Consider the following 15777-nt stretch of genomic DNA (forward strand, 5'->3'; position numbering starts at 1 on the left):
GAAGTGGCGCGGTGGAGGGTGCAGAGATTATTAAGGAAATGTAAAATACCAGACCTGTTTGTTTATAAACAAGTAGGTATATGATGTGTGTGGTATACGTGTATATGGATCAAACGTTAACTATTTATGACCAACATTTGACGACTTCACCGTGCTTAGATACTTTTGAACATTTCTGTTCTTCATTACAAGTCGTATACACTGTATACAGTGAAATGTGTAAACTTTATTTTACAACAATTGTGAAACAAGTTATATCAATTTATATTTATCACGCTTGTTGGCCTGGATGGAAGCGCGCGAGGGGTCTTACTGTGGAAGGAATCCGGAAAACCCGGGGAAAATACGTGGTCGGGCAGGTCACTCTAAACCTGTTCACGTCCGATCGGGGAATCGAACCCCGGCTTCCTAGGTGAAGACAAATGTGTAACTGCCCTGCCATCCGACAACCCTGTTTAATATAACACGTATTTTAAATAAATAATACAAGTTCCTACGAGGACCTAGTTAATACCTGGATCTGTACTCCCCCGCACACAACACGGGCTTTCTATACTGCCATTATGTCTTCTATTTCATAACCGTCACGAAATTAATAATTTGATAAATCCCATAATGAAAGTTATCTCTTTCTTCCATCATCATGCCATTAAATTGATAAAATATTTTTTGTTGTTGTGGTTATACAAAGGTTTATTCAATTTTATTAACCAACATTCCTGTTGAAACTGTATCCCATTTTTTGACAATGCTCTTTGTTACCATATCCCTGTTGTATACGTAAGTATAAATAAATGAGGATAACTAAACGACCACTATCGTCACAAACCATTTCCACAATACAATGATGTAAACTCTTACTTGCCATGTATTGTTTTAGTTTGTTTTAACTATTTTGACTTGTATCATGGCAATGTCATCAACAGCATAGCTGTATAATGTTCTTTTTGCCCCGGATATGACGCGACAGGTGGCGTTACTGGTCAAGACGACGTATGTGATTGGTCAATGTAGCGGTAAATACAAAATGCAGATATGAAATTAATAACGAAACAAAGTTAAGATTGAATGCAAGCTGAATAAGTGGATGTATCTTTTCAAATGACACATTAATAAAATTATATTTCTGATTCAAATGCAGTCTTATTATCACCAAAAATGATTCAAACTGATAAAATTTTGTTATCCCTGCTGAAACAATTTGTTATTGACGTATACGATGTTTCTTTTGTTTTGGTGTCTCCTCGGTGTTGTTGACGTATACGATGTTTCATTTTGTTTTGATGTCTCCCCGGTGTTATTGACGTGTGCGATGTTTCATTTTGTTTTGATGTCTCCCCGGTGTTATTGACGTGTGCGATGTTTGATTTTGTTTTGGTGTCTCCTCGGTGTTATTGACGTATACGATGTTTCATTTTGTTTTGGTGTCTCCTCGGTGTTGTTGACGTATACGATGTTTCTTTTGTTTTGGTGTCTCCTCGGCGTTGTTGACGTATACGATGTTCCTTTTGTTTTGGTGTCTCCTCGGTGTTGTTGACGTATACGATGTTTCATTTTGTTTTGGTGTCTCCTCGGTGTTGATGTTTACGATGTTTCATTTTGTTTTGGTGTCTCCTCGGTGTTGATGTTTACGATGTTTCATTTTGTTTTGGTGTCTCCTCGGTGTTGTTTTGGTGTCTCCTCGGTGTTATTGACGTATACGATGTTTGATTTTGTTTTGGTGTCTCCTCGGTGTTGTCCACGTATACGATGTTTCTTTTGTTTTGGTGTCTCCTCGGTGTTGAAGTTTACGATGTTTCCTTTCTATATGGCGTCTGATCGGTGTTGTTGACGTATGCGATGTGACATATACGTCTCTGCTGTTGATTTGGATATTTTTATTGTTGCGTGTCGTTGTTGAGCTTTTTAGCTGTAATTTTACACATAGCCAGGGGCTATGTTGGCTGAATAGCAAACTGATATTAAAATACGACTTGGACTGAGTGTTCAGCGTTAGTGACAAATCGCCATAGCGGCAGTCTCCACAACTAATTTACTGACGATTACTAAAGAACATGTTAGCTATCAAATCGGTTTGTTGTGGGTTTTCTTTAAAGATACAACAGAGGAAATACACACCCATTTCTGAAGTGTTTGATGTCGCGGTCTTAGTTTATATGGTATCACCACATCAGCTAACCAGTACGCACAGATCACTCCTAGTATAATGCTATGTAACGTGTATTTCACATGTAATGTAAAAAAAAACATCCATATCGCCGACAGTATACACAATACTCAAACAACAACAAAAACGTAAAGTGACACTCGCATCATGAAAATATATTTCAAGTGAAAAAATACAGCAGCGTCCTAATACTGATCGCATGTAAGACCGGAAGTTACTTACCGAATATACAAACAAGTCAGAATTTTTACTTCAAATTTAAATGGTAAAATCAAGATCTCAGATTTTTGGAATGTGGTCATATCGTAAAGTGACATTTAGTATAAAAATATAGAATGGACTATCAATGTTTCCAATCGATAATAACAATTTATTGTTGGAGCATTTTTATTGATAGACTGTATCATCTATTATAATTCAGTGTGGTATGATGTTACTCTAACATCCATGTAACACATATTATCTATGACGTACAAATAGACATTTAACATAACCACAAGACGAATGGCCGTCAAACAACTAAGTCATACACTTTATTTATAACACAAGCCAAGCACACTTTAAAACCCTACCAACCTCAATCCAAGTAGTCAATACCTCATAGGGTAGCATCACGTAGCTAGCATGACAGTACTATACTGATATACATTATATATAGAAGGAAGTCCAACAGAAGGTTTATACACACCCTCACAAAAACATCAATTAAGATTATAATAACATTATATAACACAAACCTTACACCAGATATTGTATCAAATCTCAATACTACATTAAAGTCTATATAATATTATATACTATTATAATATAATATTATATAATATTATAATATTATATTATATAACACTAACCTTAAACCAGATACTGTATCAAATCTAAATACTACAATAAAGAACATATAACATTATATAACACTAACCTTGAACCAGATACTGTATCATATCTAAATACTACAATGAAGAATATATAACATTATATAACACTGACCTTGAACCAGATACTGTATCATATCTAGATAATACAATAAAGAATATATAACATTATATAACACTGACCTTGAACCAGATACTGTATCATATCTAAATACTACAATAAAGAATATATAATATTATATAACACTTACCTTGAACCAGATACTGTATCATATCTAAATACTACAATGAAGAATATATAACATTATATAACACTAACCTTGAACCAGATACTGTATCATATCTAGATAATACAATAAAGAATATATAACATTATATAACACTGACCTTGAACCAGATACTGTATCATATCTAGATAATACAATAAAGAATATATAACATTATATAACACTGACCTTGAACCAGATACTGTATCATATCTAAATACTACAATAAAGAATATATAACATTATATAACACTAACCTTGAACCAGATACTATATCATATCTAAATACTACAATAAAGAATATATAACATTATATAACACTAACCTTGAACCAGATACTGTATCATATCTAGATAATACAATAAAGAATATATAACATTATATAACACTAACCTTGAACCAGATACTGTATCATATCTAAATACTACAATAAAGAATATATAACATTATATAACACTAACCTTGAACCAGATACTGTATCATATCTAGATAATACAATAAAGAATATATAACATTATATAACACTAACCTTGAACCAGATACTGTATCATATCTAGATAATACAATAAAGAATATATAACATTATATAACACTGACCTTGAACCAGATACTGTATCATATCTAAATACTACAATAAAGAATATATAACATTATATAACACTAACCTTGAACCAGATACTATATCATATCTAAATACTACAATAAAGAATATATAACATTATATAACACTAACCTTGAACCAGATACTGTATCATATCTAAATACTACAATGAAGAATATATAACATTATATAACACTGACCTTGAACCAGATACTGTATCATATCTAAATACTACAATGAAGAATATATAACATTATATAACACTAACCTTGAACCAGATACTGTATCATATCTAAATACTAAATTGAAGAATATATAACATTATATAACACTGACCTTGAACCAGATACTGTATCATATCTAGATAATACAATAAAGAATATATAACATTATATAACACTGACCTTGAACCAGATACTGTATCATATCTAAATACTACAATAAAGAATATATAACATTATATAACACTAACCTTGAACCAGATACTATATCATATCTAAATACTACAATAAAGAATATATAACATTATATAACACTAACCTTGAACCAGATACTGTATCATATCTAGATAATACAATAAAGAATATATAACATTATATATTACTAACCTTGAACCAGATACTGTATCATATCTAAATACTACAATAAAGAATATATAACATTATATAACACTAAACTTGAACCAGATACTGTATCATATCTAGATAATACAATAAAGAATATATAACATTATATAACACTAACCTTGAACCAGATACTGTATCATATCTAGATAATACAATAAAGAATATATAACATTATATAACACTGACCTTGAACCAGATACTGTATCATATCTAAAAACTACATTGAAGAATATATAACATTATATAACACTAACCTTGAACCAGATACTGTATCATATCTAAATACTACAATAAAGAATATATAACATTATATAACACTAACCTTGAACCAGATACTGTATCATATCTAAATACTACAATAAAGAATATATAACATTATATAACACTGACCTTGAACCAGATACTGTATCATATCTAAATACTACAATGAAGAATATATAACATTATATAACACTAACCTTGAACCAGATACTGTATCATATCTAAAAACTACATTGAAGAATATATAATATTATATAACACTAACCTTGAACCAGATACTGTATCATATCTAAATACTACAATGAAGAATATATAACATTATATAACACTAACCTTGAACCAGATACTGTATCATATCTAGATAATACAATAAAGAATATATAACATTATATAACACTGACCTTGAACCAGATACTGTATCATATCTAAATACTACAATAAAGAATATATAACATTATATAACACTGACCTTGAACCAGATACTGTATCATATCTAGATAATACAATAAAGAATATATAACATTATATAACACTGACCTTGAACCAGATACTGTATCATATCTAAATACTACAATAAAGAATATATAACATTATATAACACTAACCTTGAACCAGATACTATATCATATCTAGATAATACAATAAAGAATATATAACATTATATAACACTAACCTTGAACCAGATACTGTATCATATCTAGATAATACAATAAAGAATATATAACATTATATAACACTGACCTTGAACCAGATACTGTATCATATCTAGATAATACAATAAAGAATATATAACATTATATAACACTAACCTTGAACCAGATACTGTATCATATGTAAATACTACAATAAAGAATATATAACATTATATAACACTTACCTTGAACCAGATACTGTATCATATCTAGATAATACAATAAAAAATATATAACATTATATAACACTAACCTTGAACCAGATACTGTATCATATCTAAATACTACAATAAAGAATATATAACATTATATAACACTAACCTTGAACCAGATACTGTATCATATCTAGATAATACAATAAAGAATATATAACATTATATAACACTAACCTTGAACCAGATACTGTATCATATCTAAATACTACAATAAAGAATATATAACATTATATAACACTAACCTTGAACCAGATACTGTATCATATCTAGATAATACAATAAAGAATATATAACATTATATAACACTAACCTTGAACCAGATACTGTATCATATCTAAATACTACAATAAAGAATATATAACATTATATAACACTGACCTTGAACCAGATACTGTATCATATCTAAATACTACAATGAAGAATATATAACATTATATAACACTAACCTGGAACCAGATACTGTATCATATCTAGATAATACAATAAAGAATATATAACATTATATAATATTATAATATAATATTACATGTATATAACACTAACCTTAAACCAGATACTGTATCATATCTAAATACTACAATGAAGACTATATAATATTTTAACAACGAAACAGATACTGTAGCAATCAAATCTAAATATTACACAAGTAAAAAGGCATAATGTGATCGACCATAATTATGGCTAATCATCAAAAGATAAAAAAGGACTAAAAAAAGATCTCCTGTCATCAGATTGATAACTTGCCAAATGATGAAGTAAAACCAATGCCCTTCTCATATAAAATTACATCATGTATATAACATTCCCGTTTACAAGGAATTAAGAGATTGCTGTGATCATACAAATAACTGATAGATATGTCAGTATTTTGTGTGAAATAAACTATAAATTTTAAACATAACGTATGCTGGATAGAACAAACAATGGATGTCACGACTTCCGGTCTATTTAGATACTACCCCACACACTATATCTGTCACGACTTCCAGTCTGGTTAGATACTACCCCACACACTATATCTGTCACGACTTCCAGTCTGGTTAGATACTACCTCACACACTATATCTGTCACGACTTCCAGTCTGGTTACATACTACCCCACACACTATATCGGTCCATACTACCCCACACACTATATCTGTCACGACTTCCAGTCTGGTAAGATACTACCTCACACACTATATCTGTCACGACTTCCGGTCTGGTTAGATACTATCCCACACATATATCTGTCACGACTTCCGGTCTGGTTAGATACTACCCCACACACTATATCTGTCACGACTTCCGGTCTGTTTAGATACTACCTCACACACTATATCTGTCACGACTTCCGGTCTGGTTAGATACTACCCCACACATATATCTGTCACGACTTCCGGTCTGGTTAGATACTACCCCACACACTATATCTGTCACGACTTCCGGTCTGGTTAGATACTACCCCACACACTATATCTGTCACGACTTCCGATCTGTTTAGATACTACCCCACACACTATATCTGTCACGACTTCCGGTCTGGTTAGATACTACCCCACACACTATATCTGTCACGACTTCCGGTCTGGTTAGATACTACCCCACACACTATATCTGTCACGATTTCCGGTCTGGTTAGATACTACCCCACACATATATCTGTCACGACTTCCGGTCTGGTTAGATACTACCCCACACACTATATCTGTCACAACTTCCGGTCTGGTTAGATACTACCCCACACACTATATCTGTCACGACTTCCGGTCTGGTTAGATACTACCCCACACATATATCTGTCACGACTTCCGGTCTGGTTAGATACTACCCCACACACTATATCTGTCACGACTTCCGGTCTGGTTAGATACTACCCCACACATATAACGGTCACGACTTCCGGTCTGGTTAGATACTACCCCACACACTATATCTGTCACGACTTCCGGTCTGGTTAGATACTACCCTACACATATATCTGTCACGACTTCCGGTCTGGTTAGATACTACCACACACACTATATCTGTCACGACTTCCGGTCTGTTGAGATACTACCCCACACACTATATCTGTCACGACTTCCAGTCTGGTAAGATACTACCCCACACACTATATCTGCCACGACTTCCGATCTGTTTAGATACTACCCCACACATATATCTGTCACGACTTCCGGTCTGGTTAAATACTACCACACACACTATATCTGTCACGACTTCCGGTCTGTTGAGATACTACCCCACACACTATATCTGTCACGACTTCCAGTCTGGTAAGATACTACCCCACACACTATATCTGTCACGACTTCCGATCTGTTTAGATACTACCCCACACATATATCTGTCACGACTTCCGATCTGGTTAGATACTACCCCACACATATATCTGTCACGACTTCCGATCTGGTTAGATACTACCCCACACACTATATCTGTCACGACCACCGGTTTGTTTAGATACTACCCCACACTAGCCTGTATAAAACGGGAGAAATGCTTAGCACGCCACCATATATGGGGATGGAACACTTTTATAAATATTATACGTTTCCTGTTCGAGCACCTTGTTTCGCATCAATCTTTTGTTCTGTTGCTACCTCGTAGCCTCAGTTTCTGATATATCTATATGTAACAAAACAGTAAAATACAAACATGATAACGAAACCGTAATTCTAACTCAAAATCGATAAAAAACGATGGCAAAAAAAGAGATTTCCATGGCCAGTTAAGTTGGAGAACGGGATAAGGGAAATCGATGATTTTAGTCATAAAACCCAACCTCAGATCCAGGCAATGCCATCTCCTCTAAATGAGAATCGGGGTGGTGACCACAGGACCACCAGGATCGACCACGTCCATAACGCGCATGCTCTAGAAATGTTCATTGAGCATTTTCTTCTTTAATGTTATCGCTAACATTTGATCCTCATGAATATGTATTGATATATCATCGATAACAATGGATTTCTATCTATACTAATGTATATCATACAGGAACTATTGACCATCATACATTTCGTCATTTTTTGTTGTCGCTATGGTAAGTTTTGTACCATATGTTGACCCCATGGTATACTTTGTACTCATTTGTTGACGTCATGGTATATTTTGTATTTGTTTGTTGACGCCATGGTATATTTTGTATTTGTTTGTTGACCCAGTGGTATATTTTGTACTCGTTTGTTGACGCCATGGTACATTTTGTACTCGTTTGATGACGCCATGGTATATTTTGTACTCGTTTGATGACGTCATGGTACATTTTGTACTCGTTTGATGACGCCATGGTATATTTTGTACTCGTTTGATGACGTCATGGTATATTTTGTACTCGTTTGTTGACGTCATGGTATATTTTGAACTCGTTTTACGCCATGGTATATTTGAACTCATTTGTTGACACCATGGTATATTTTGTACCCGTTTGATGACGCCTTGGTATATTTTGCACTTGATTGATGACGTCGTGATATATTTTGTACTCGTTTGTTGACGTCATCGTATATTTTGTACTCGTTTGATGACGTCATGGTATATTTTGAACTCGTTTTACGCCATGGTATATTTGAACTCGTTTGTTGACGCCATGGTATATTTTGTACTCGTTTGATGACGCCATGGTATATCTTGTACTCGTTGTACGCCATGGTATATTTTATACTCGTTTGTTGACGCCATGATATATTTTGTACTCGTTGTACGCCATGGTATATTTTGTACTCGCTGTACGCCATGGTATATTTGAACTCGTTTGATGACGCCATGGTATATTGTGAACTCGTTTTACGCCATGGTATATCTTGTACCAGTTTGTTGACGTCAGAGAATATTTTTTATTACATTTTAACCAGTGAAATATCAAAAATTATTCATTCTATAAAAGTGATATTTTTCACTAGTGAAAAATATCACTTTTGCTTATTTGACCTATCAAATTAATGATTAGAAAATACAAAAATAGTTGACCAATCAGAAAGCCCGACATATATGTCAGCACCTGGACAGGGGGAACTACTTTGTTTGTTGCATACGGGGTAGGTTTTTCGTTGATAAAAAATGTAATAAACAGAATATCTAACAGTGCTGCGCACTCGTGAAAAATATCAAAATATCAGCCACACGAGTGAAATATATTTGGTATTACTGAAGACACTGTTAGATATCCTCTATGTACTCGTTTGATGTCGTCATGGTATACTTTGTACTCGTTTGCTAAAGATGTTTTATATTCTTTACCCGTTTGTTGACCCAATAGTATATTTTGTACTCGTTTGTTGACCCAGTGGTATATTTTGTACTCGTTTGTTGACGCCATGGTATATTTTGTACTCGTTTGATGTCGTCATGGTATACATGTACTTTGTAATCGTTTGATAAAGACGTTTTGTACTTTTTAGATGATATGGTATTTTTTCTTGGTCGTTGACGCTGATGTAAGTTGAAACAGTTTTCAATTGAAAACGGCGATATACTGCATTCTAGAAACACCATGGGTCAATATATAAGTGTATTTAAGTTTTTGATGAATGACGGACATGGTCCCGGATTTTTACATGTAATATTTCCTTGAACAATTAGAGTTTCACACCCGCGTGGTTGGTGGTACCAGATTATCATCCACTCTGTATCATCAGTAGGAATTCCGTCATCTTCCTAGCTGACAAATACCGCTTATTGTATCGTTGTGTAGCGTGAATGTTTTAGTCATGTTGTCGGTGTCGCTTAGAGCTGGGGATTGATAGGAACTCTGTACTTGATGACAATAAGAGCAACCGACGCCAAACCTAAAGGGAAGACTGTATCAATACTTAACTGTCATCATGGTACTGATCATGTCTGTTTCCGTTTGGGAAGAAATCACTTTTGTTTGAAGTATGGACTGGAGTCTACTATTCCGTTATCCAGTAATAGTGAATTTATTTATTTAGGCTCAGTGTAAATAAAACAAATGAGTTCCCATAATTTGTGTGATACTAAAGTCGTACAGCCTGAATATCCAAAATCTAAATACACTGTACGCATAATTAGCCAAATTAATTTATTTTTGTGAAAATCATACAATCAACTGTAGTGTCTAATATTAAGTATATATTTCAGAACGTGACGTATATATTAGGTCATTTTATAGAACACCTAACACGGCAGTCAACAATTTAAAATTCGTAAATGTCAATTCGAAAAGTAGAGGGTATAAAAAATAATAAACCTCTTTATACTTGATACATATCGAAAGTTTTAATATCACTTTCCGAGACACGGCATTTTGATACAACTGATTTAATTACAAGAACTAATAAGATTCAAAAGTTATATCAATCATCAGATATGCCTGTGCTTTTTGTAGTAGTAATTTATTGTTTCTTACATTTTGTCCATTTACAGATCAGATATAATCAATACATTTTCTGCAGACTGAAGAATCAATTTATTCTAGATACACAACTATAGACCAGTTAAATCAACGGACGAATTGATCAGGAAGTACTTGGCTGATTTATGTATATATATAACTTATTTATACATAAACAAAAAAAACATTTCCTGTACAATAGAAGGAAAACGTAACTACAGGCAAAATACCCGTAACCAACAGTAATTACATCGTACTAATACAGACTCCGATAGACATGAGCCACATCAGCAAATCGTCAAGCTGTCCTCCGTGCTGGGATGTAGATGACGTCATAGATCTATAAATACCTCATGTGATCCCCTTTGAATATTTTCTGTTTTAGACCTTTAATACGCTACTTTGATATACACTTACATCGCTATGATAAAACTATAATGAATAATACAGTTTCGGATTGGAGTCGTTTAGGAAAATTCTACTTAATACTAAGCATACAAAACATAGACATTGCTAGTTACAAAATCAATATAAAACATATATTCATTATAAAAACAAGCTTATAATCATTGCTAGTTACAAAATCAATCTAAAACATATATTCATTATAAAAACAAGCTTATAATCATTGCTAGTTACAAAATCAATCTAAAACATATATTCATTATAAAAACAAGCTTATAATCATTGCTAGATACAAAATCAATCTAAAACATATATTCATTATAAAAACAAGCTTATAATCATTGCTAGTTACAAAATCAATCTAAAACATATATTCATTATAAAAACAAGCTTATAATCATTGCTAGTTACAAAATCAATCTAAAACATATACTCATTATAAAAACAAGCTTATAATCATTGCTTGTTACAAAATCAAACTAAAATATTAGTAATAATGCAATTATAAAATATAATACACTTTTTATACATATTGCAAATTTTATTAATACAAATTAAACATATGACTAATTTAACTAATTACAAAATAAGCATATAGCTAGTTTTACTGAATACAAAATATACATATGGCAAATTTTATTGATACAAAATAAACATGACAGTTACTAAATACAAAATATGTTTTATATATTTATTGATCCTATTAAATGTTCATGTAATTCTGATATTTCGAATCTGTAATCATGTCATTTCAATTAAACAAATTGACATTAACCTTAAATATATTAAGTATTTCGGATTATTTTTGTTTTATAACGATGAGTGCAGTCGTTAGACATAACATATCACCCTTTTTCGCAACCAAACTGAATTAGATAATATGTTATCTCATATTTGTCCATACTCGTCCGTGCGGAGATTTATTTCTCTTTTACAAAGATACTTAATCACGACATTATGTCAAAATGGATGTATTTGTGATAACTCACTGACCTGGTGGTGAAATCAAGTGTATGTGATGAAAACTCACTGACCTGGTGTTGAAATCAAGTTTATGTGATGAAAACTCACTGACCTGGTGGTGAAATCAAGTTTATGTGATGAAAACTCACTGACTTGGTGGTGAAATCAAGTATATGTGATGAAAACTCGCTAACATAACTCACTGACATGGTGGTGAAATCAAGTTTATGTGATGAAAACTCGCTAACATAACTCACTGACATGGTGGTGAAATCAAGTTTATGTGATGAAAACTCACTGACCTGGTGGTGAAATCAAGTATATGTGATGAAAACTCGCTAACATAACTCACTGACCTGGTGGTGAAATCAAGTTTATGTGATGAAAACTCACTAGCATGACTCACTGACATGTTGGTGAAATCAAGTTTATGTGTTCAAAACTATGAGTTTATATATGAGAAATAAATGAGTGTGCTAGAATAATGAGAAAATGCATTAGTACTTAACAGTCTGTGTGATATGTTCTACAGGGTCTACACGATATGTATTTATAACATGTTTACCGCATTAGTGTACCTAGGTCATATAAAGCCGAATTTGGGACTGGCTGTGGAGAGAGTCGATGAAATACCACAACAACATTATAAAGTTCCCGATATTTTAACTGTTATTGATATGATGTAATCCATATGATGTTAGGACAAAGATAAATCATCGATCTTGTTATATTTATATAATAACACGATAAATGAGTTATCTATGTCCAACCATCCTATGTTTTACGTATATTAATAACAGTTAAAATATATGGGACTTTTTATTTTGTTGTGAAGTTTCATCGACTCTCTCCACAGCCAGTCCATAGTTTGGCTCTATTTGACCTAGGTACACAAGTAGAGTCTATATATTATTGTGACATTTGTTTTAGATACAGAGATTAACATGTATGTTAAAATGATATTAAATTAGGCTTATAAAAAGAAAACAAAAACTGTATGCGTTATTTTTAGGCATAGCATTCATTATCGAGTATCCAATATTTACTAAAGTAATTAATTAGGGGTTATTGGCCTTACCTTCTAACAACTAATTGTTGGTGCCAATTTTTGTCTTTCTGATCCCCACTATAACTTTGTCAAAGGCCTGTAGGAGGACGAAACAGCTGCATGGTTCAGGTTTATTACTTATAAGGCATATACTGTATCAGTTGCGGATTTCACATCAAAGGATAGCTTTCACTTATGTACTTCTTGCACAATGCACTGATATATATAATTTTATTAAGAACCCTACAAGTTCAATACACATCCATGCACATTAATTACACATATCATTTCAAATTTTTAATTGAACTTGTATAATCACGCAGTTAAAAGCTGTACTCATCATACTACCTTTAAGAAGTTTATTAAACCACTAAATATAATAACTATATAAATACAATAATTATCATGTACATAACAATATATATATCAAATATACCGTAATGTCAATTTACAATACAAAGCATATCAGATTGCACCATAAGTACTATGCAGTTTACAAAATATAACAAAGCAAATATACCATAATTATCATTTACCAAATAGATCAAATCAAGTATACTGTGATTATCTACCGAAATTATCATATACAAAATAAAACATTGTAAATTTACCGTAATTACCATTTACAAAAATAAATATATACACTAATTATCATTTACAAAATAAAATATATACCGTAATTATCATTTACAAATAAAACGTAAATTTACCGTAATTATGATTTACAGTATAAAACATATACCGTAACACAATATAAATTAAGTACAATGCTATATCCAAAATACACAGTGTCCAAAAAACAACAAAACATTGAACTGGAGTCATTGGAAATTAACAGTCACTACCGAATACAGTGCTGGTAAAACAAAGGTCACAATAGATCGCCCAAACATGTGTAGTAAAATCTCAAATATTTAGCTAACTAAATATAAAAACATTCAAATAAAGTCCGTTGCGAATGAATGAATGAATGAATGAATGAATGAACTATACTAAATAATTACTAAATAATTACAAAATAATTACTAAATATATAAAAACATTCAAATAAAACCCGTTGTAAATGAATGAATGAGTGAATGAAAAAATTATACTAAATAATTACATTTGTACTAAATATATAAAAACATTCAAATAAAATCCGTTGCGTAAATGAATGAATGAATGAATGAATGAATGAATGAATGGATGGATGTTTAAAACGATGAATGAATTAATGCCACGGTTACAAAAGAGTACATGACATTAAGAGATGGGTTTATGTGTGCAAAGAGAACGAAACGGAACGTACAAACATATAAATGATAAAAAGGATACCACAATAAATGACTGGTAATGACTTAACAAAACAAACCGATTGCCAGAAGCAACGTTTAGCTCGTGATATATACCAACAGTCAAAGTGATGAGAATACAAATATATAACACAGTAAGTGTCTTTTGTATCACCCCGAAACCGATTTTCCCGAATATTCTCATATTTCAGAGGAGCCTAATCGACCAAGCGTTGTCACAAAGTTCGTTAGCCAGTCTGTGTTCCGGACTCCAGGTCCGCCCCCGTCTTTTGTTCTAGTAATTTACTCGACATAACAGGAGAGCTATGACAAACTCCCCCTTCCTCTGTACCTTTGATAGCGACCATGAGTCGGGAATATAATTATTTTTGGTCAGAAATGTGAGAGATGGATCTCTCTCCTGTGTAGTGCTATGAGGCGTAAACACGTGCCCAATATAGTTTGTGTATGGCAGGTACAAAAGGCCAACAACAGACATCATAGGACTATCACAACAAGATAACTCATTGTTCTATTATACAGCTCATTACCAAATATTACAAAGACCTTCAATTCATAATTTTATTCTAGATTGTAGATGAAGAAAAGTTTCCATATTCCAATAAGCTTGCTACATCCCGTTTGTTTATAATCTTATAGACGTAGCATACAAATTCCCCACAAACAGGTGAACTTTTGTTTTATACTAGAAATGAATCCCACAGTTCTGTCTATCTATGATGATGCTTCATGTGTAAATAATTCTCTGTGAGAGAAAACATATTTATCAGTAACTCCCAAATAAACTAAAATGAAGGGTGAGTAATTCCTGTCCAGGCCCTGGGGTCCCTAGTCGTAAATTCTTAATCCTTGCTAGTCCACATACCACGGCTTCTTATGTAAGTATAACAAACCTTCCTTGCAGCCATAGAGTGATTCCGTTGATCAAAATACCTAACTTTCACTGTTTTGTATCGTGGAGAATTGAACAAGCATAATGGGTGTATGGAGGAGCGTGATCGAGAGGCGCCTCGCCTTCCAGACCTAAGTCA

This window comes from Pecten maximus, chromosome 8 (genome assembly GCF_902652985.1).
Source record: "Pecten maximus chromosome 8, xPecMax1.1, whole genome shotgun sequence".
NCBI classification, from domain to species: Eukaryota; Metazoa; Mollusca; class Bivalvia; order Pectinida; family Pectinidae; genus Pecten; species Pecten maximus.